Consider the following 21,366-nt stretch of genomic DNA (forward strand, 5'->3'; position numbering starts at 1 on the left):
GCTGTGTTGAAACTTGCAGAGGTAACACAACTGCTTTTAGTGAACATGAAAAGCTGTGGTTTCTGTGATGTAATACCTGTGACACAGTGATAGGATCAAATCTGCAGTGTTAATACAGTAACAAAATTGGGATTTGGGGAAATGGACGTAAGTGCATATTTGAAAAGCATAAGAGTATAACTGATGTATTCTATATTTTGCCACATTCTGGCCTTTGTAACTGTTATCGAATTTCTAACCCTCCTCTGATTGGCCAGTTCCAATTAGTTGGATTTGAGACATCCCTAACCTAAACAATTTATAAAGGCACATACCTGCAGATTTCTGAATTTTTAACAGGAAGTCTCTGTGAGAGTTTCCTGTCTCTGGTCACAGTGTTTAAAAAAAAATCATTATTAATTTTGTTTGATGTGCTACCATGCATTATGAAGTTAGACAAAAGGCTTTTTATATCAGGGACACGTGCTAAAATATTTACAGCTGAAGTACTGTGATTATTTGAGATTTTCTTTTTTTTAAAATATTTATTTATTATGTATACAATATTCTGTCTGTATGCCTGAAGGCCAGAAGAGGACGCCAGACCTCTTTACAGATGGTTGTGAGCCACCATGTGGTTGCTGGGAATTGAACTCAGGACCTTTGGAAGAGCAGGCAATGCTCTTAACCACTGAGCCATCTCTCCAGCCCCTTGAGATTTTCTTTAAGACTAAAACGACTGATCGAACATGTGATCAAACCGAACTCTCTGAATGTGGCTGACAATGAGAGCTGACTGAGAAGCCAAGGACAATGGCACTGGGTTTTGATTCTACTACATGGACTGGCTTTGTGGGGAGCATAGTCTGTTTGGATGCTCACCTTCCTAGACCTGGATGGAGGGGAAGGGGGAGTGGGGGAAGGGGGAGGGAAATGGGAGGAGATGGAAATTTTTAATAAAAAAAAAGAAAAAAACACTAAAACGAAATTTGTTGTAACATTTTTGTATGAACTGAAATTAACTGTATTACAAATAAGTTTGACTTTGATTCTAATTTTAAATTTTTATTTACATATTTACCTTTCCTACCAACCTACTGTTCTTAACCCGTGCATAACTAAGGGGCTGCCCTTCACAGTGGCTAGCTTGTGCCTCAGCATTATCCACACCACAGAGTTCGGTTCCTTTGCCTGTCTGCTCCAGCCAAAGTCCAGCCTCTTTATCCACAAGCCCTCACGGCTTACTAGGTTTCTGGGTGTTTCTTTCTCTGCATGCATCATGTGAGCAGAGCATGGCGCCCACCCTGACAGGGCTCTGCTGTGCTCCTTTGAAGCTGGATTAAGAACTCACTAAGCGGGGTGTGCCCATTAATTATAAGGTTTTAAAACTTGACTCCTGGAAATACATAGCTCAGATATTTTTAGTTTTAATAGGATTAGGTCTATTATGAAAGAATTTGAGAGTATATGTTATATTCCTGGAAAAGTATGTTTGTGAGTTAATTTAGTATGAAATGAGATAAGCTGTTTTTCTTCTATGTCAGAAAAATGAAATATGTATTTGCTGATACTGTAGAGATCTTGAGAAATATGAACAAAAGTAGCATCTCATAAAGTATATAAATGCATGTTGATCTGTACAATAATTATTTTTAATTTTTAACTTTTTATTCATTTTACATACCAACTTTAGTTCCTCCTCCCTCCATTCCTCTCCCGCTCCCTCCCCCCCCACCCCGTCCATCTCCCATGCTCTCCTTAAAAGGGTAAAGGCAGGACCAAGCCCCTCCTCCCTGTATCAAGGCTGAGCAAGGAATCCCACCATAGGGAATGGGCTCCAAAAGGCCAGCTCATGCACCAGGGATAGATCCTGATCCCACTGCCAGAGGCCCATCAAACAGACCAAGCTACATAAGTGTCGCCCACAGAGTGCATAGTTCATCTTATGCAGGCTCCCCAGCTGTTGGTCTAGTCTAATTCCCACAAGCTTAGGTCAGCTGTCTCTGAGTATCTCCCAGTCATGATCTTGATTCTTTTGCCCCCTTGCTCATATAATCCATTTTCCCTCTCTTTGACTGGACTTCTGGAGCTCGGCCTGGTTCTTGGCTGTGGATCTTTGTATCTGCTTCTATTATTTACGGGATAAAGACTCTATAATGACAGGGTATTCACCAATCTGATTTTATTGGAAGACCAGTTCAGGTACCCTCTTCACTATTGCTAGGAGTCTTAGCTGGAGTCATCCTTGTGGATTCCTGGGAATTTCCCTAGCACCAGGTCTCTCCCTAACTTCATAATGAGTCCCTCTATCAAGATATCTCTTTCATTCCTCAACTCTACCATCTCATTCCCTCATGTTCTCATCCCATCCCCTTCCCTCTACTGCACGCCCACCACAGTTTACCCAGGAGATCTCATCTATTTCCCCTTCCCAGAGCGATCCATGAGTCCTGCTTAGGGTCCTTCTTGCTACCTACCTTCTATGGAGCTCTCGATTGTAGTCTGGTTGTCCTTTGCTTTACATCTAGTGTACACTTATGAGTGAGTACATACCATGTTTGATTTTCTGGGTCTGGATTACCTCACTCTGGATGTTTTTTTTTTCCTAGTTCAATCCATTTCTCAGTACCTCATTAATAATTTCTTAGCCATCTCCTTGAAACACCACATTGTAAACAAATCTTCGCTGTGTAACATTATAGAAAAGGCAAACGTCAAGGCAATGAGAAAATCGGTTGCTTCCTGGTTAATGGGGAAGTAAGAAACAAAGAAGTTGGGGGATTTAAGATTGAAAAGCCCTCTGCATGATACTGTAATAGTGGGTGTATATCTTATCCAGTCCCACAGAATGCATATCACAGAGTGAACCTTCATTTAAATTGGATCAGGTGATGAGGTGTGATTCTGTGGTTTGCGGTGCTGATCATGGGAGACACAGGGACTAGAAGTTGATTCATTAAATGGTCAAGTTTTACATGTTTTCTCCATTCTCTGAAGTTAAAATTGCTATAAACCATAAATTCTATAAACATCCACTTACACACACACACAGGTTGGGGGAAGGAGAGGAAAGAGATTGATTATTATCTTAAGAGTACTTTATCCCAAATTACACAGATCTTTAACGACTCTGTTAAACATCAACATTTAAAAACAGACATTTACCAGCAAAGCTTACCACGTTGATATTTATGGGAGTCTTTTGCATTTCCAAAGCTAGAGTTGGGGTTTTCTAACTATTTCTCCAGTGTTTCCTTTTTCTGTGCTTTATTTCTACTTTTATGCTGTTTTCTTTCATGTATATTATTGGTTATTTATTAGAATGAATGTTTAAATCATTTACTTTTCTGTCTTTATTGCTTCCCAATGAGTGCATTCCTAGTAAAGTTTCCGGACTTTGCGAAACATGGTTTACTGTATTACTCTTCATTTCTTAAAAGTATGTCATTTGGTTTTGATTATTTTGTCCATCCAAGACTTATTTATGGACTGTTTTTAATTCCCAAGGTTTAAATGTATTTCTCTTTCTAATAGCTTTTTAACTTTAAAAAACGTGCTTGTGCACATGCTTGTGTGTGTATGTGTGTGTGTATGCTCTCATGTGTATGTGTTCAAGTATACTTACCAATGCAGACATGTGCAAAGGCCAGAAGTTGACATTGGTTTGTCTCTTCAGTCATATTTTTTTATTTACATTTGAGATAGGTTTCTCACTTAACCTGGCAAACACTTGGGATCCTCCTGTATCCCCCTACTAGCACTAGGGTTACAGGCATGAGCTTCCTCCCATGCCTGGCTTTTATGTGGATACTGGGGACTTCAACTCGTGTCCTTATGCCTGAGCATTTCTCCAGCCTTATTAACAATTTTGATGAATGTAGTCAAAATCGAAAATCCAATACATGAATGGTTTCACTAATGTTGTGGACATTTTTTTTGTATCTTTATTATTCCAGGTTTCGTACCATTTATTTTGACCATATTCAGACACCCTACCTCTTCCTATATCCACCATTCCCTCTCTACCCACCCAACTTTTCAGTTTTCTTTCCAGCTGTTCCAGTTTATATAGCCCAGCTACTCTTGGGAGTGAAGCGCAATTGGTATTTAACAGTGTATCTCTGTCTATGCTCAAAACAGAGTTTATATGTGTATACATAAGTGAAATGTTTTATTCTTTGGGTCTTCTAGAAACATTAGTTCTATAATCCTGCTGGTAGCATCAGGATAAAACTAAATAAGAAAATTTCCCCTCATACCCTAAGGAGATTGTTCCCTTTTCTCCTCTGGCTAGATACTTGTATATACACATGTGTACACACACACACACACACACACACACACACACACACACACACACAGACACTTATGCACACAAGCACGCCTACAGCTCACTTTCACTAATTCGGGCACTTATTCTCTTTGCATTGTTGATGGAATTATACATTTTTGATAGCTTTCTAATTTGGTAACAGCTGTCAGAGTCTGTTTTGCTAACATTGTTTCATATTTTGATGCTCTACTTTTCTGTGCACCAACTGTTCCATCTCTGTAGAAACTAGTTTTCATTAGTGTGTTGTGAAATCATTTTGCCATGGCCTTATCAGAAATTAACATTTCAACTCATTTCTTTTTGCCACTTTTTCCCTCTTAAAATGTTCTGTTTTCTGTTTTGGGATCCATAGTTTCTTATTATATAGTCTCCTCTTACAAATGACTCTTTAGAACAAGGAAATATAAAATGGTATATGTTACATTTAGCAGTGACCAAAGACATACTTTCTTGGTATTCTTCACAGGAATAAACTATTAAAATCTTCAGAAGCACTATCATTCCATCCACCTCCCAATTTTTTAAAAACAACAAAAGGGTCAGATTTTAACAATGTATTATCTAAGTAAATCTAACACTACTCAGAGACAGACATTTGAGTGTATGTGTTTTTAAAATGCATGTGTGTACAAACACACAAAATTTGATGTTGCCCAGAAACTCCAACTAATGAATAATCTCACAAGATTCATGTCCATCTCGTGAGCCACCTACATGGCGCTGCTGCTGAGTCACGCTTTGTGATAATTTACTAACTCAGATGGAACTCCAGAGCAAATGACATGGAGCACAGATCTGAAGACAGATGGTATAAATATCAGTTGTCTCAACCTGCCTGGAACAATCTTTTATTTTTCTTTAAGTACAGAAAATTTGTGTATAATCAATAAAATTAAATCTCATAATAAAAACACCCCTACAAACAGCCAGTGTGTTCAGTCAGGTTCCACATGGAGTGTATGTTGACTCACATTCTGCTCTGCTGGGGTACTTTCTTGTGGGTCTGTGAGATTAGGATCATTTCTTTCCATAAATACTAACTTATCACAAATGGCTTTCCTAATCAGTAAATGCTGTGCACTTTAATTAAATTCCATGAAAAGGAAAGGTAGATTATGCATTAAATTACCATTTTTTTCTGTCGGGATGTGTGTTCTCTTAACATGTAGTTTTTGTTAGCCTCATGATAAGCACATCCCTTTTGATAAGCATACCCCATGGGTTCTCAAGAAAAACTGCAAAAGTAGAGAAGAGCTGGGATGTGTTAGGAAAGTCCATGGTGATGCAGTTCATCTTCAAGCAGGAGAGCTTCTCTCTGGCTTTCAATTCCTATTCCTATATGATATGCTATAGGTACAACCTTTAATTTAACAGAGTCCCCAAGTGCTGTTTGTATCTAATCTGTGGTATAGACCTATATACCACAGAGTATATAGGACTTCTCTTACTTTCCTTCTGCTCTTCAGCACAAGCTTCTTTACACGTTCCTGGCAGTTGTTTTCACATCTTGGTGCATCTGTTCAGTGGCTCAAAGCTAGTCATGCTAAGTCATTAAAGTGTTGTCTCCAAGCATCCTTTCAGGAATAGATAGTACATGCAGCTCATCACCTGACTCCCTTCACTTGTCCAGACTTCATAGTTCGGTTCTTGCCACAATCAACAGAAAAATGCTGATGGCTGTTCCAGAATCTGTGATCATGGCCAAAGTTGAGATCACAACAATCTTGGTTGTGGCTGTTTGACATGGTTATTCTATTACCATCTTTCTTTCTCTCTCTCTCTCTCTCTCTCTCTCTCTCTCTCTCTCTCTCCTCTCTTTTCTTCTTTTTTTTTTTGAGTCAGTCTCATGATGTTGCCCAGGCTGGCCTCAGACTCTCTACTTAGCCAAAGCTTGTTTAGACCCCTGCTCTTCCTGCTTCTGTGTCATGCTTACATCATAACAGAGATGTGTTCTTGCTTCTGTATCCAGCTCACTAACTTGTTATCAGTGGTGGTGCTGGTAACTTAAGCATCTAAATCTTTGAGGAGCTGGGGAGAACATTCAACATGCCTGTCTCGTTTTCATTCATTGTGTTTGTTGTTTGTTTGCCTGAGATTTACTACATTGATTCTTTTTTTTGCTCCCATTTCTACTTATGAGCTATAAAGTTAAGGTCACAAATTCATGGCCTTTTTGTTCAGAACCACAGATTTAGGTGGTATCTTTTAAAATATCTTTTAAAAATAATTTGGCAAACTTTTTTTTAAAAAAATGTGTTTATAAGTGAGTATTTTTTTGGAACTGGCTAAGGGAATATAGGATCAGATATACATGCAGGGCGGTCATTCTTGTGTGGTTTATAATTGTTTCTGAGCATGAAGAATTGGCTTCCAAGAAGTTTCTACACACTGTGGTGACTTGTTCCTTATGGAAAGGAAGCTCTACTTCCTTGGCCTCAGAAGAACTCATTTGGATTTACAGTTGGATTGAAGAGAATCTGGGGAAAGAAGGGTTTGTGTGCATTGTTGGTGAGCAGTCGGAGGCTAGTTCATCATAGATTCACAGACCTCAGTACTCCACAGCCCTTACACACACACACACACACGCATACACACACACACATATGGCAAATGATCTGTTGTTCCTGTGTTCTTACCACTACCTCAACCTTTTTTTTGACTTTCACTTTTCACCCCTCCTATATTTCCTCTTGGGGAATGTGTAACTAATTGAAGTAAAGTTCAGAGAGTTTTGTTAGTAAAAACTCTTTAAGGAATTCTAAAGGAAGTTTTTTACAATAGGATCACAGCCCAATCCGATTGCCATCCTTAGAACTTCAACATAAACCTCTGTAGATGGAGGCTGCTTGTTCATTTCCCAGCTGCCCAGACCTGAAATAATCACACAGAAACTGTGTTATTATAGCACTCTTTGGCCTATTAGCTCTCGTTTCTTATTGACTAGCTCTTATATATTAAATTAATTCATTTCTATTAATCTCTGTTTTGCTATGTGGTTGTGGCCCACTGGTAAGGTTCCGTACGGCATCTGTCTCCTGCAGTGATGGCAATATGGCTTCTCCCCGACTCTACCTACTCTCTCTATATATATACCTCTTCCAGCCTGGCTATCTTCTGTTGAGCCATTGGCTGAAAGCAGCTTCTTTATTAACCAATAGTTATAAAAACATATTCACAGCATACAGAGGGGAATGCCATATCAAACCTCTTCATTTTAAACCTGCCCTTTTTTCTCAGCTTCAAAGCTTTGTTTTTGAAAGTAGAACCCATCACTGTGTCTACCTCTACACCATCTGCTAAAACTAAGCTTACCAGGGTCCTCCCTGCCCTCCACCAGCTCCTCTTCCCGGTGTACCAGTCAAGTTCTCTGGACACTTTTCAGTTTTTTCCTGCCTGTGCCTCTGTAGCATTTACCACTCTTCTGCAGCCTGTTTGGCCACACTCTGCCTTTATATCTGTTGGCATGCTCTCCTAGGTGATGTTGTGGTTCCTTGTGTGTTTCATAGGATTTGGGTTACTCTATCTAGGATGTACTGACTGCCTGTCTCTAGCTATTACTGCTTAGCTACACTTGGAGATCCTGAGGATAGTAGCTATGCCATGTCATTGTGACTCCAAGTCATCCGTGCCTTGCTCATAGTAGAAACTGTAAGCAAGAGAAATTAGCCACTAAAATGAGACTCACTTCTAAAGTCCTTTTTTATGCCTCTACAGAAACATATCACTTGATGTCATTTTTTAAGACTTTTTTCTTTTCTTTTTTTTCCTTTTATTGAAAATAGCTTTTGTTTGTTTTTTCCTCACATAATATATCTTGGTTATGTTTTCCCCTACCTCTATTTCCATTCCTCTCCAACTCTCCCATCTGGTTCTACCCACTTTCTGTCTCTCATTCGAAAATAATCAGGCTTCTAAGAGATAATAATAAAATATAGTACAATGTAATATAATAAGAAAATTAAAACTAATGCATCAAGATAGGACAAAACTAGCACAAGAAAAAGCTCAAGAAAAGGCACAAGCAACATGTAGATGCAGAGACCCACTCATTGACACACTCAGGCATCTCATAACAACACTATACCAGAAGCCATGCTGTATAACACAAAGGACACTCTTTCCACCTCCTCTTCTTCAGGGTTCCGAGCCCTAAGGGGATGGATTTGATAGGGACATCGCATTTAGGGCAATAGTATCTTTTTGATCATTGTGCCTAAAAGTATTCTCCCTCGCCCAAGACAGCTCATACCCATTTTTTAATCTAAGAATGTTTCCTCCTTAGAAACTATTGATATCTTTGAATAAAGTTTTCATTGCATTTATTCTGGTTTCCCTCCAGGAATACTACTGTTCAGTAGCCAACTTTTCATTGGCTCTCTACCACAGTTCTCATATTTCACTTTTTATTTATTTTTTTTTCTTCTCCATCCTTTATGTTTCTTAATTGAATACTGAGTTTTTATACCATAGCAGTCCTATTTCATAACACTTATAAGGAAGTGTTTTCTATAATTTTGAAAGATACAATAATATCTCAACTTTTTGAACGTTACCATATGTCTACAATGATCAGAATGTATCTGTGAACTACCACAAATTATATGCCTCTGGTGTCTGAAAACAACTGGAGAATTTCCACCCTCTAGTGAGAAAGGAGTGGATATGAAAGGAACTAATGTTTACTGAAAGTTGGTGGTTTTTCAGGGACTGTGCTATGATCCTATTTATTTCTCACAATATTCCTATGGAAGGGTTTTTATTTACATTACAGAGGTAAAGCAAATACTCTGAAAATTAGTACTTGACAAGGTCAAATAGCTAATGAACACTTGAGCCAGCAGTAAGCGCCAAACTTTTGTTCTTCAGTAGTAGTGTATTATTTCACATGGTCGTCCACATCTCTCCAAGAAACCCCATGCCATCTATCAATCATAGTCTATTTTTCTTTTCTTGCTATTACTCTCAAATTTCATGGGCTATTCTCCAGGCCTACAAAAAGGAAATTAAGAGTAGAGATTTTTAGAATAAACACAAAAAGCAGGAAAAAAGCACTTGCTTTTAAGCCCAGTATGAGAGTGGACCCAGAAAACTATATCAAGCAGTCTGAATATACCGAACCTCATAAAAGTTAGCAGATATACCTCTGTGTCCACTTTGTTATAATATCATATTGTTTATGAACAGTATAACTATGGTTAGAGTCATTAAAGAAAGATTAAATTAAGAAGTCGGGGAGAGGACTCAGAGGGCAAAGACTTAGGATATAAACATTAACATCTGAGTTTAAATCCTTATTAACCATGTAAATGCCGGGTGATGGTGCCGCACGCTTATGATTTCAGTGATGGGGGTCACAGACACAGGCAGGTTCCTGGGGCTTGCTGGCCAGCTGGTCTCCTTGAGCTGCAGCTTAGGTCAGAGATCCTGTCTCAAAACGACAAAGTGGAGAAGCAAAGGAGATGACATCCCACTTTCAACCTCCACACCTGTACGTAGGTAAACTGCACAAGAAAGCACAAACACAGAAAGGTAAAATTAAACTTTACTCCAAGATGTCTAAAAAACTGAATTTTAAATTTTCAAATTATAAAAAAACGTTTTTTGAGTTTCCAAATGATTGTCACAAAGGATGGGTAAATATTAATCTACAATAAAACAGAGTGGTGAGAATAAAGTTTCACTTCCTGTATCAACATAGATAGAACTTGTGAACATATTTGACTGAGAAATTTGAGTTGCAAAAAATACCCTTATAAGCCGGGCGGTGGTGGCGCACGCCTTTAATCCCAGCACTCGGGAGACAGAGGCAGGCGGATCTCTGTGAGTTCGAGGCCAGCCTGGTCTACAAAGGGAGTTCCAGGACAGGCTCCAAAGCTACAGAGAAACCCTGTTTCGAAAAACCAAAAAAAAAAAAAAACCCTTATAATTGTGTTAATTTAAGATTTATAACCAAAGCTAGATATTAATATTATTAAAGATGCATAAGTATACAGCATAAGTTTATAAAAGTCAGTATATTGGTAAACACAAATTCAAGATGGTGGTTCTTCAATGGCAGGGAAGTGAAGGAGAAAGACACATAGAACTGCAAAAGGATTAGTAATGTTCTGTTTCTTAAGCTGATTATTAGATACCTCAGTTTCACATCATCATCAGTGTGTATGATTTACACCAGCTTAAGATGTGTGTATATGTATAAAAATGTTCAACAGCATATTTCGGTATGTTTTGGTATTATCTAGAGATACTTAGATACTTAGAAGAGCTTTCCAAAGATATTTGACAGGCGACTCATCATTGTTATTATTACCGAATAAGATATAAAAAAACAAAACAGCTACATCAGGAAGCACATCTGAAACAATATGCATTTATCTAAGGAAACTTATATTAAAGTTTTTTGGTATGTACAATATTATGAACTACAAGTCTAATCTCCTAAATTATGATAAACATTATCTGAAATTCATGATTCTTAGGACTAGTGAAAAACATGATTTCAATAACAACACTGCATTAAATTCTAGAGAAAACATCATCTAATTATAAGCTGTGAGAAATTTATAGAAATGTGGGGACCATTTTTGTCCTCTATTCATCATGAATGAGCATCTTTGGAGTAGAATTATTCTGTTGCAAAATGTAATTTCTTCTTTATGACTGAATAATTATATTCTTCTTATTTACATGGATAGTAAGATAAACTAACTGAATTTCATTTCAGCATAGCTACAAAGAGTTTTACTAGGTTTTTTTGTTGTTGTTGTTATAAAAAGAGTCATAACTAGCAAGGCTGAGAAAAAACTAATTTGTACACCTGTGAAGTTTATAAACGATTTTTCTAAAGAGTTGAGAATAGGTCAATTCTCAGCCAGGCTTGGTGGCATATGCCTTTAATGCCAGCATTAGGGAGTAAGAAGCAGGCCATCCTGGTCTATAGAGTGAGTTTCAGGACAACCAGGGCTATGCAGAAGAGAAACCCTGTCTCAAAAACACCAAAATAATAGTAAGAATTATTATTATGTGGCGGGCTTCTAGACCGGCGAGGAAGAATGACCACCACATCAGGATTCTACTCAGAACACGCTTTACTGGAGTGCCCTTGATTGATGGGGAGCAGGAAAGGAGGGGGCAGGAAGCGAAGGGGACAGAGAGCGAAGGGGAGAGACAGCAGGAAGTGAAGGGAAGGGGGGCACTTAGGCAGCCGCTTAAATAGGGAATTGGCACACGGGTCGCCCTGTGATTGGCTGCCACCAACAGCTGACACCAGACCACATCGGGATAGGCTCAAGGATCCTCATCTACCGCGCATGCGGAAGCGGGGACGCAAAGCTCTCAAAGCCATAGCCAAATATGGAGTTGTATATTACCAACAAGACAGGATGTCGGCGCCATCTTGTAATGGCGATCCTGTCCGGCTCACTACATTATTACATAATAATAATACTATATGATTAAATAATAATTACATTGTTATATATTATAATGTGTAGTATATAATTGTTCCAATATATAATATAATTTGTGGTATGTTATTATTGTATGATAATATATAATATATTATTATAAGAAAAGAAAGATTAAGTCAAACGTCTAAGAAAATTTGTGTTAAGATTTAGGAATTTCTATGTGTTTTTTATTGCTTTTGCATTTTTATTGCATTATAATCCTCAGTTAATGATTTAATACTGATTTGTATCCAATATTATAAAGGGAATGTAATTTTCATTTCTTATATATTACATGTAAATGAAAAGACTCAGCTTCCCATTGGTTAAAACTCTAAGGCATATAGATATTTCTAAAGATTTTCAAATATTTCTCACATCTAAAAGCATTTTTTTTTGTTACACGGTAATTCCTAATTCTATTTATAATTCTGAGAAGATACAAAAATGTTGGATTGTGAGTGGCTTGTATCTTTTGAAACAGGTGGTTTGGGCACAGAATACAATCTAATGCCTTGTATCAGGGTCACTATATGTATTTTTTTTAACTTTTCCTGGAACTAATCTCCTTAAAAGCTAATACTCCAGCAGACAAACAATGCCCCTCTGGAGGGCTGAGTGAAAGTGGGTCAGGAGGGGATTAAAGACTGGCACTAAGTGAAGCAGTAAAAGCTTTACTCTTACACTCCTCCCGGTTATTTGAGAATCTTAAATTGCTGGCTAATTCTGACCCCTTCCTTTTGCTTCCTCTCCCTTGCCCTGGTGTGTGAGCCCTTATTGTTCATCTGTGCATACAATGTTTTCTTAGAAATTTCCCATTGCATTCGCCAGGGTTTGAGTATCTGTCAGCGTTGAGTCCATTTATGCCATCAACAGCTCAGTTCCTGCCTGTGTTCGTTCCTTCCTTTTTTATCCACTCAGTTCTCCTTTCACAGTGTCTGCTACCTGTCAGCACTGGGCCCGCAGGAGCCTCCTTATTAGGCTTTAGTGTTGGAGTCAATAAATATACTGGAAATCTACTAGATACAAAGCAGTACACATTCAGTATAGCGCTGGAGAAGATGTGATTGTCGGCAGTTTCACCAAGAGTCTTTTAAAATAAGACCAAGGCGCTGGAGAGATGGCTCAGAGGTTAAGAGCATTGCCTGCTCTTCCAAAGGTCCTGAGTTCAATTCCCGGCAACCACATGGTGGCTCACAACCATTTGTAATGAGGTCTGATGCCCTCTTCTGGCCAGCAGACATAAACACAGACAGAATATTGTATACATAGCAAATAAATAAATAAATATTAAAAAAAAAAAACAAAAAAAAATAAAATAAAATAAGACCAACTCAGAAAACTGCAGTAACAGCCTCCTGTTTGCCCATTCATAGAAAGAACTGTGCTACTCTGAGGACAGCAAGTAGGCTTTTGAGCCTCTTCTATATAGTGGAGGGTTCACATATATTTGTGTGGTTTTATAGAGCAAACTGTCAGTACTGAAGGAACAGTGGACAATGTACCTAACATATTACTCGGTGGGAGGATTCCAACACATAAGTGACATTCTTAGTATTATTTTTTCACTTGGTCTTTTAAACAAATTCATTATTTCCACGCATTTTTCCTCTTCTCAAATCTATCAATTATAAAAGGAATTTATGTCTTAATTTTTCTTCACTCTAAAATAACTGATCTAACTAAACTAAAGTTTCCTCCATCTTTATCATTAAGTGGATTTTTGTTTAAGGAAATGAGTCCTTAGTAATAACTGTTTTACCTAGATTGTCCGTGCAGTTTAGTTATATAACTGTTTTCCACTATCTCTCTTCAGACTTTCACTACTTCCTCTCCTCTCTTGATTTAAAGAAATTGAAACCTTTCTACATGCTTCTTTCAGAAACCAACATACCTGCTTCAATCTCTACACATCCTTTCACAAATTACCTGAGTGAGGTCTTGCCCCAAGGGTACCCTTTCCTGTCTTTCCAGTAAAGAGCAAGAGCTTCTCTAGGAAAGAACTGAGTACATTACTTTTTTTCGAGGTGGGAGGACCTAGGACTTACCACTGGGCAGGGAACCCTGACTGCTCTTTGGACTGGAGAGGGAGGGGGAGAAGAGTGGGGGGAGGGGGAGAAGGGTGGGAGGAGGGGGAGAAGAGTGGGAGGAGGGGGCGGGAAATGGGAGGCTCGGAGGAGGTGGAAATTTTTTTTTATTCTCCTTTTATCAATAAAAAAAGATGTATTTTTAATTTAGGTGTATGAATGTTTTGCCTGTGTGTGTGTGTGTGTGTGTGTGTGTGTGTGTGTGTGTGTGTGTGTGTGTGTGTGTGAGAGAGAGAGAGAGAGAGAGAGAGAACCATGTGCATCCCTGGTGCCTGAGGAGGCTGGGAGAGGTCATCATATACACCGAAGCTGGGGTTATAGATGATGTGATCCACTGTGTGGGTGCTGGGAACCAAACCTGAGTCCTCTGCAAGAGCTGCTGGTGCTCCGAACCACCAAGTCATTTCTCCATTCCCCAGGACAGCGCTTTTTAATTTCGCCTGCATGCAAAATTTTTTGCCAAAATCACACATGAGTGGCCTCTAGTCTGGTTACTAATAGAATCCTTTTTCTTCTCTGAAGCCTCATGAGCTGGCACCTCTACTGTCTGCATTCCTCTCAGCGCTGCTGTCTTCCAGCCTCCTAGTAGAAAAGCCTGTAAAACTTTATAGCACTCAACATCGTGTCTGCTTCCCTTCTTGTCCCCTTGCATGCTTGCAGAAATCTTTTTAAGATGTCTACCAAACATAACCCCAAATGAATCTGATTCAAAATAAAATCCAAACCTTTCTAGATTATGAAGCCTTAAATACTTCAGACCCCAGACACTTCGTTGTTTTTTTTTTAATTTTTATTGAGCTCTACATTTTTCTCTGCTCTCCTCCCTGCCTCTCCCCTCCCCTTCCACCCTCTCCCAAGGTCCCCATGCTCCCAATTTACTCAGGAGATCTTGTCTTTTTCTACTTCCCATGTAGATTAGATCTATGTGTGTCTCTCTTAGGGTCCTCATTGTTGTCTAGGCTTTCTGGGATTACGATTTCTTGGCTGGTTTTCTTTGGTCTATGTTTTAAAACCACTTATGAGTGAGTACATGTGATAATTGTCTTTCTGTATTTGGGTTACCTCACTCCAAATAATGTTTTTCTAGCTCCATCCATTTGCCTGCAAATTTCAAGCTTTCATTATTATTTTTCTGCTGTGTAGTACTCCATTGTGTAAATGTACCACATTTTCCTTATCCATTCTTTGGTCGAGGGGCATTTAGGTTGCTTCCAGGTTCTGGCTATGACAAACAGAGCTGCTATGAACATAGTTGAGCACATGTCCTTGTGGTACAATTGAGCAGCCTTTGGATATATATCCAAAAGTGATATTACTGGATCTTGAGGAAGGTTGTTTCTTAATTTTCTGAGAAATTGCCACACTAACATCCAACGGGGCTGTACCAGCTTGTACTCCCAACAGCAATGCAGGAGGAAATACAGAGAATCATCAGGTCATATTTTGAAAACCTGTACTCCACAAAATTGGAAAACTTAAAGGTAATGGACAACTTTTTGGATAAATATCACTTACCAAAATTAAATCAAGACCAAATAAGCAAATTAAATAGACCTATAGTTGCTGAAGAAACAGAAACAGTCATCAAAAGTCTCCCAACCAAAAAAATAAAAATTTAAAAAAAAAAAACAGGATTAGATGGTTTCAGCTCAGAATTCTACAAGATTTTTAAAGAATAAATACCAATTCTCCTCAAATTATTCCACACAATAGAAACAGAAGGAACATTGTCAAACTCTTTTTATGAGGCTACAATGACCCTGATACCCAAACCACAGAAAGACGTTACTAAGAAAATTATAAACCAATCTCTCTCATGAACATTGATGCAAAAATATTAAATAAAATACTGGCAAACTGAATCCAAGAACACATCAGAACCATCATCCACCATGATCAAGTCAGCTTCATCACAGAGATGCAGGGAAGGTTCAACATATGAAAATCTGTCAACATAATCCACCATATAAACAAACTGAAAAATAAAAACCACATGATCATTTCATTAGATGCCAAAAAAGGCTTTTAACAAAATACAACATCCCGTCATGATAAAGGGAAGAGAGTAGGGATACAAGGAACATACATAACACTTCTTAGTCTTTATTCCTGCCAGTCTTATCTTCACGAACTGTATTTCCCCTGGGTAGTTTATATCCTCCACTTCCTTCATTCAAATCCCAAATGTTATCCGACAGGCTCTTTCAGATCACCATAGCTACAGCACGTCTCCTCCTTACTCTTTGTCCTTTAATTATTCTTCCTGATGTATATGTTTGGTATAGTTTATCTAGTGGACTGGATGTGTGATGTCAGAAGACAGCAGGAATTACACCAGCCTTTACAATGGTCCAAGCTTAGTGTCTATTGAATTAGCAGTTTGAGTTCCTCTTAGTCTTCTCTTGATGCTTATCTTAGTGTTTTGTACTGTGAGGTGAACAGCGCGACCAAAACAACATGGGGGGGGGGGGGTGGGGGTTCATTTGGCTAACACTTCCAAATCACTGTTGATCTTTGAAGGAGGGCAGGACAGGAACTCAAAAAAGGTGGAACCAGGAGGCAGGAACTGATGCAGAGGCCATGGAAAGGGCTGCTTACTGACCTGCTGTCCATGGCTTGCTCAGCCTGCTTTCTTATAGAACCCAGAATGGGATGACTCCACTCACAATGGGCTGCCCCACACCCCCAACATATTAAGACAGTACCCTACAGGCTTGCCTATAGCCTGATCTTCTGAAGGCATTTTTTTTTCAATCAAAGTTTCTTCCTCTTTTAGCTTGTGTCAAGTTGACATAAAACAAGCCATCACAATGATGTAAAGAAATGAGGCTTTTCCTCTTGTAGTGACTTGAATGAAAATACCCTTCAGGCTCATAGAGTGGCATTAGAGGAGGTGTAGCCTTGTTGAAGGAAGTGTGTTACAGGGGGTGAGCATTGAGGTTTCAGAAGCTCAGGGCAGGCCCAGTGTCACTCTCTCTTCATGCTGTCTGCAGATCCAGAAATAGAACTATCAGCTACCTCTCCAGTACTTTGTCTGTTACGTGTGGCCATGTTCCCTGCATGGTGATAATGTACTAAACCTCTGAACTGAAAGCCAGCCCCAGACCCCATGTTTTGTGGTCATGGTGAATAGAAACCCTAACTAAGCCATCCCTCTTCAAACAAGTCTCTTTATAATTCATATTCTTTCCTCATGAAACATTCCCGGGAAAAATAAACTTCAGTGTGGTTTTCCTGATAATTTTGAAGTTAAATTATGAAAATACTAAAGAATTAGACTCAATCCAACTTATCTGGTGTTAGAAATACTGATTAAACCTAGTAACAATACATAGGGAAGGCAGTATAGAATATACAAAAGTAAAAGTTTTTAAAGAGTAAATGTACTATATAATGAACATTAATAGCACTGTGTATATTTGCTATTCAAAATATTTTACTGATAAGGATTTATGATTCATTATGTGGTAAATAAGAGCGTAGGTCCTGAACTGTCAGGATCATAATCCTGGCCTCATAGTTAACTCTGAGTGATGCTAACTATTTTCCATTACACTTCTTCCTAGCACAGTAAAATAGCAGAGCCAGCTTTGTGAGCTGTTGTGGAAGGAGAGTGAGGTAGACAGTACAACATGCTCAGCAGAGGATAACCATTCCTATTACCAACACCAACAAACAAGAACATCCACTCTGTGGCTGTATGGTGCATCCACTAGTGGTGTCTGTAATATATTTCATTATGATGACTTTTACAATACCCCATCTAGATCAGTGGTTCTCAACCTTCCCAACGCTGCAACCTTTTAATACTGTTCTTCATGTTGTAGTGACCCCCAGCCATAAAATTATTTTCATTGCTTCTAATTAACTGCTATTTTGCTACTATGATGAATCTGAATTGTAATATAAATATTTTTGGAGATAAAGGGGTGGGGACCCACAGGCTGAGAAGCACTGATCTAAAGTCTTATATCTATTTACACCTCCCCATGTATTTACTCATCTTTGTTATTTCCTGTTTCTGGCTTCTTAGTGTTCAGAACTCAGTTTGGTTACTTGATCTTTGAAAACGTCTCCAACTACCTAATCTAAAATACTACATCAATCAGTTTAATTGCTTTTTTCAAAAAAAAAAATCACTACACTCTGAGAAAGTTAGCACTCCCCATTTGGAATGACCAGAATACCAATTAATCTAATTATGTCTGATTACAAGGTAGAAGCTAAGAAAGAATTATTTTATTGGCCTTAAAAAGTTAATTAAAATACCTTTCTGTTGTTAACTTGATTTTCTAAAATGAAAAATGAGCAACTGTTTTCCAAAGTTAACTCTTTAGTTCCTAGATCTTTGATCTTGGAAAATATTGTAGTCCTTAAACAAAGGAAAATACCACAGGTGAACGATAATTATTTTGCATTATATAAGTAGATTCAAATGAAATGAAAATTCATGTGTTCAGTTAATGCTGCATAAGTACTCTGCAATCAAAATGTTTTATTCATCTCAGATAAATAATGGCAGAAATAAGTTATAATTTTCCATTAGTCACTTTAAGCTCTTCTATAAACAAAGTGAAGCTTTGACTTGGCAGTAATGTGACTGTGCTGTGTTGAGCGTTTCTCCCTCCCACTCAGTATGCCTAAACATTCTTCTTAAAAGGCAGCCTACAGTTGCTCTGGAAGGTGAGGGTGTGTACTGCTTTTAGTCTGCATCTGCAGTACTGGACCATTAAGGGTCTTGATCTGTCTTCATTTCTTTCTTCCAAAATAATCCGATTTTTGCCACAAATTGATTGCTCAACCTCCTGTGTCATTTTTTATAAAATCCAAAGGTTGCTAATGTCCCAAGGTGGAGAAATGGCTCTTTTTGAGGGGTGACCCTACAAGGTCACGTTATTAAATGGAGTGATTTATGAGACCCCTAATGCCTTATTCCAGACTGACTTTTTCAACATAAACTGAGCCTTTATACTGCTAAGCCTGCTGGATGGCTTTTATGTTGAAGCAAAACTGAAATCAAATATATTTTATGACCGATTCTGAAAAATTAAATTTCTCCCTAATATGTAATTTCTAGAGGAATTCCCTAATTTCCCTGAGAAACATGTCATTTTCTTGAGCTCTCCCACATAAGAAAAGGTAATGATGGCACTGAGATCAAACAGTCTGTCATCCATTTAAGAAATAACATGTCATGTTGGGGATAAGATTGACAGTGATGTTAGAGAGCTTCACTGAGTCCCACTTCCAGCCTGTGACTTTAAGAAAGTGTTAATTGTGCTGTAGAATGTGCATTGTCCTTTTTTGTAAAATATTGAAAATGTCATCTCCACCAACAACTGAGGGAGTTTTGAGGTGATGGTATATTAAATGTTCAAGTACTCCCTAAATTGCAGAGTCCTGGCAGCAGAAAGCATTATCAATCATTTTAGAAGTTTAGGAGACGCAATCTGCTGGCTTGGTGGGAGCCTAGCCAGTTTGGATGTTCACCTTCCTAGATATGGACGGAGGGGGGAGGACCTAGGACTTACCACAGGACAGGGAACCCTGACTGCTCTTTGGACTGGAGAGGGAGAGGGAGAGGAGTGGGGGGAAGGGGAGAGGGGTGGGAGGAGGGGGAGAAGAGTGGGAGGAGGGGGAGGGAAATGGGAGGCTGGGAGGAGGTGGAAATTTGTTTTTTTCTTTCTTTATTGTCCTTTTATCAATAAAAAAAAAAGAAAAAGAAAAAAAATATTCAATAAAAAAAAGAAGTTTAGGAGATATGTGCATTTTTGTTTTTGTTATATCTTCTTTAAATACATGTTAGACAACATAGTTAACAAAATACATTTCATAAGCTCTCCTGGGATATCCTATAATAAGTAAACAAGGTATAAGTTCATTAAGGCAGAAACCATGTTTGTATCTCCAGCATTTTTGAAACGGTTTTGTGCAGGCTATGCTGGTTGCCTGACTGTGTGTTGAGCAGTCTTTATGAAAGTGTCTCAGTCATTTAGAAAGTATAACGTGGCCTCTTTTGATATTATGAATTTCCATGGATTTCTCCTGTCTTTTGTGGTAATAACTGTCAAATGTTCTAACAGTGTATGCGGTACAGTTACACTCGTGAAGATACCATGACTCTGTAATGATTTCATAGATTGGATCACAGAGTGTGTGAACAGGCATAGAGGTATGAGACAATTATAGGTACCCACTACTGGAAGAATATGCTCACTAGGTCTGTGTGGCCAGGAGGATTAGTGATGCTAGCCTGAAAATGACTTCTTAACCTTAGTTTATTTTGCTGTTTCAACAAACACAATCAGAACATTGATACCTAACTTGCTTCATGCATAGAACCTGTGAAATTTAGCACACTGAATTGAAATGCAGTTTAAAGCACAATTGAAAAATCATTTATTTAAAAAAATTATTATCAAATATAAAAGAATTGATGTGACTGGTGAAGTTTGATGGAGCTAGTACATGCGGATGCATCAGAAGTGTGGCTGGTTATTGAGGACCCCGTCAGTAAAGGCTTTGTTTCCCTACCAAAAAGTAAGGAATCTTATTACTTGGTTTGTTTGGTTTTTTTTTTTCTTAAGACAGAGAGGAGCCTTGGAGGTATTTAAACAAAGGAGAGAGGTATCTGGGTAGCTTTGAAGAGACTTAAGTAAGCACGTCCAGGTGGAGCTCACTGTGATTTACTACTCTGCACAGCCAGAATGTCACACCTCAGGGAGCAACTGGGAAAGAAGGAAAGGCCCCTAGGGAGTCCAGGAGATTCATGATCTTCAGCTCCAAGGTTCAAAGTGACCCAATGGGTTCCCTAGATCGAATCTGTTTTCTTAATTATATCACTTAATGGCAATGAATGTCATTTGAGGATGAATGCTCCAGAAAGTTTTATGAATAATCTCATACATTATCTATAATAAAAATGATTCAGGCTATCATTATCAAAGAAAATCTTTAGTGCGTAATTCAGAGAATAATGGTACTCCCTATTCAAATAGAAATCGGCATTAAGAAGGTCTAAGCACATTATATATTAAAGTAAGGCCATGTTTTCTTTAGGATGCCAAGGTCAAAATCACCAGCAGTGTCCTTCCTCACCCACCCCTGCTAACAATTTCAGATCTGCCTGATCTGCCCCCACCCCTCCACACATAGAGCCCTGGTTTTCAAGCACAAATGAGCTCACTGTGGTTTTCCACTAAATAAGCTCCCTCAATTCATTCAGTCATAAATTTCTGTTCTAGGTCTCTATGAAGGCTTTTGAAGGATCAGGGATTATTTCATCTTCAATATATACATTCTTGCTAGATACCCTAGTAGGACCTTAAGGGCAGACATTATGACTTACATATTTTGAGAAGATCTGGCCTCAGCATAAGAGCAAATACTGGGCGTGCAATAAGTTGTTGCTCCGTGCAAGGTGATCATAGCTACCCTAGGAAGAAACCTGAGCTTCACTCGCTATTGCCCTATTCTGCATGTTAAAAGACTTTCTTTTTTATTCCTAGCCTGAAGATAC

At 38.5% G+C, this 21,366-nt stretch overlaps 1 protein-coding gene and 1 long non-coding RNA gene across 5 annotated transcripts in view; one reads left to right on the top strand and one right to left on the bottom strand.

The window, feature by feature from the left end:
- The window catches only part of Gstcd (glutathione S-transferase C-terminal domain containing), an 83,533-nt gene that overhangs the window by 46,380 nt on the left and 15,787 nt on the right, over positions 1-21,366 (top strand). The gene's annotated exons all lie outside the window — the stretch shown is intronic.
- LOC142854897 (uncharacterized) overlaps positions 8,243-21,366 on the bottom strand; it is a 57,352-nt gene continuing 44,228 nt past the window's right edge. Inside the window, exons 2-3 of one of the 2 annotated variants that reach the window (XR_012911385.1) lie at positions 9,582-9,813; positions 8,243-9,293 (exon numbers count right to left, since the gene is read on the bottom strand). This is a non-coding gene — a long non-coding RNA (uncharacterized LOC142854897). Of the gene's footprint in view, positions 9,302-9,581; positions 9,814-21,366 lie in introns of both variants that reach the window. The other variant, XR_012911384.1, reaches the window with a different exon arrangement.

The sequence above is a fragment of the Microtus pennsylvanicus genome, chromosome 7 (assembly GCF_037038515.1).
Source record: "Microtus pennsylvanicus isolate mMicPen1 chromosome 7, mMicPen1.hap1, whole genome shotgun sequence".
Lineage (NCBI taxonomy): Eukaryota > Metazoa > Chordata > Mammalia > Rodentia > Cricetidae > Microtus > Microtus pennsylvanicus.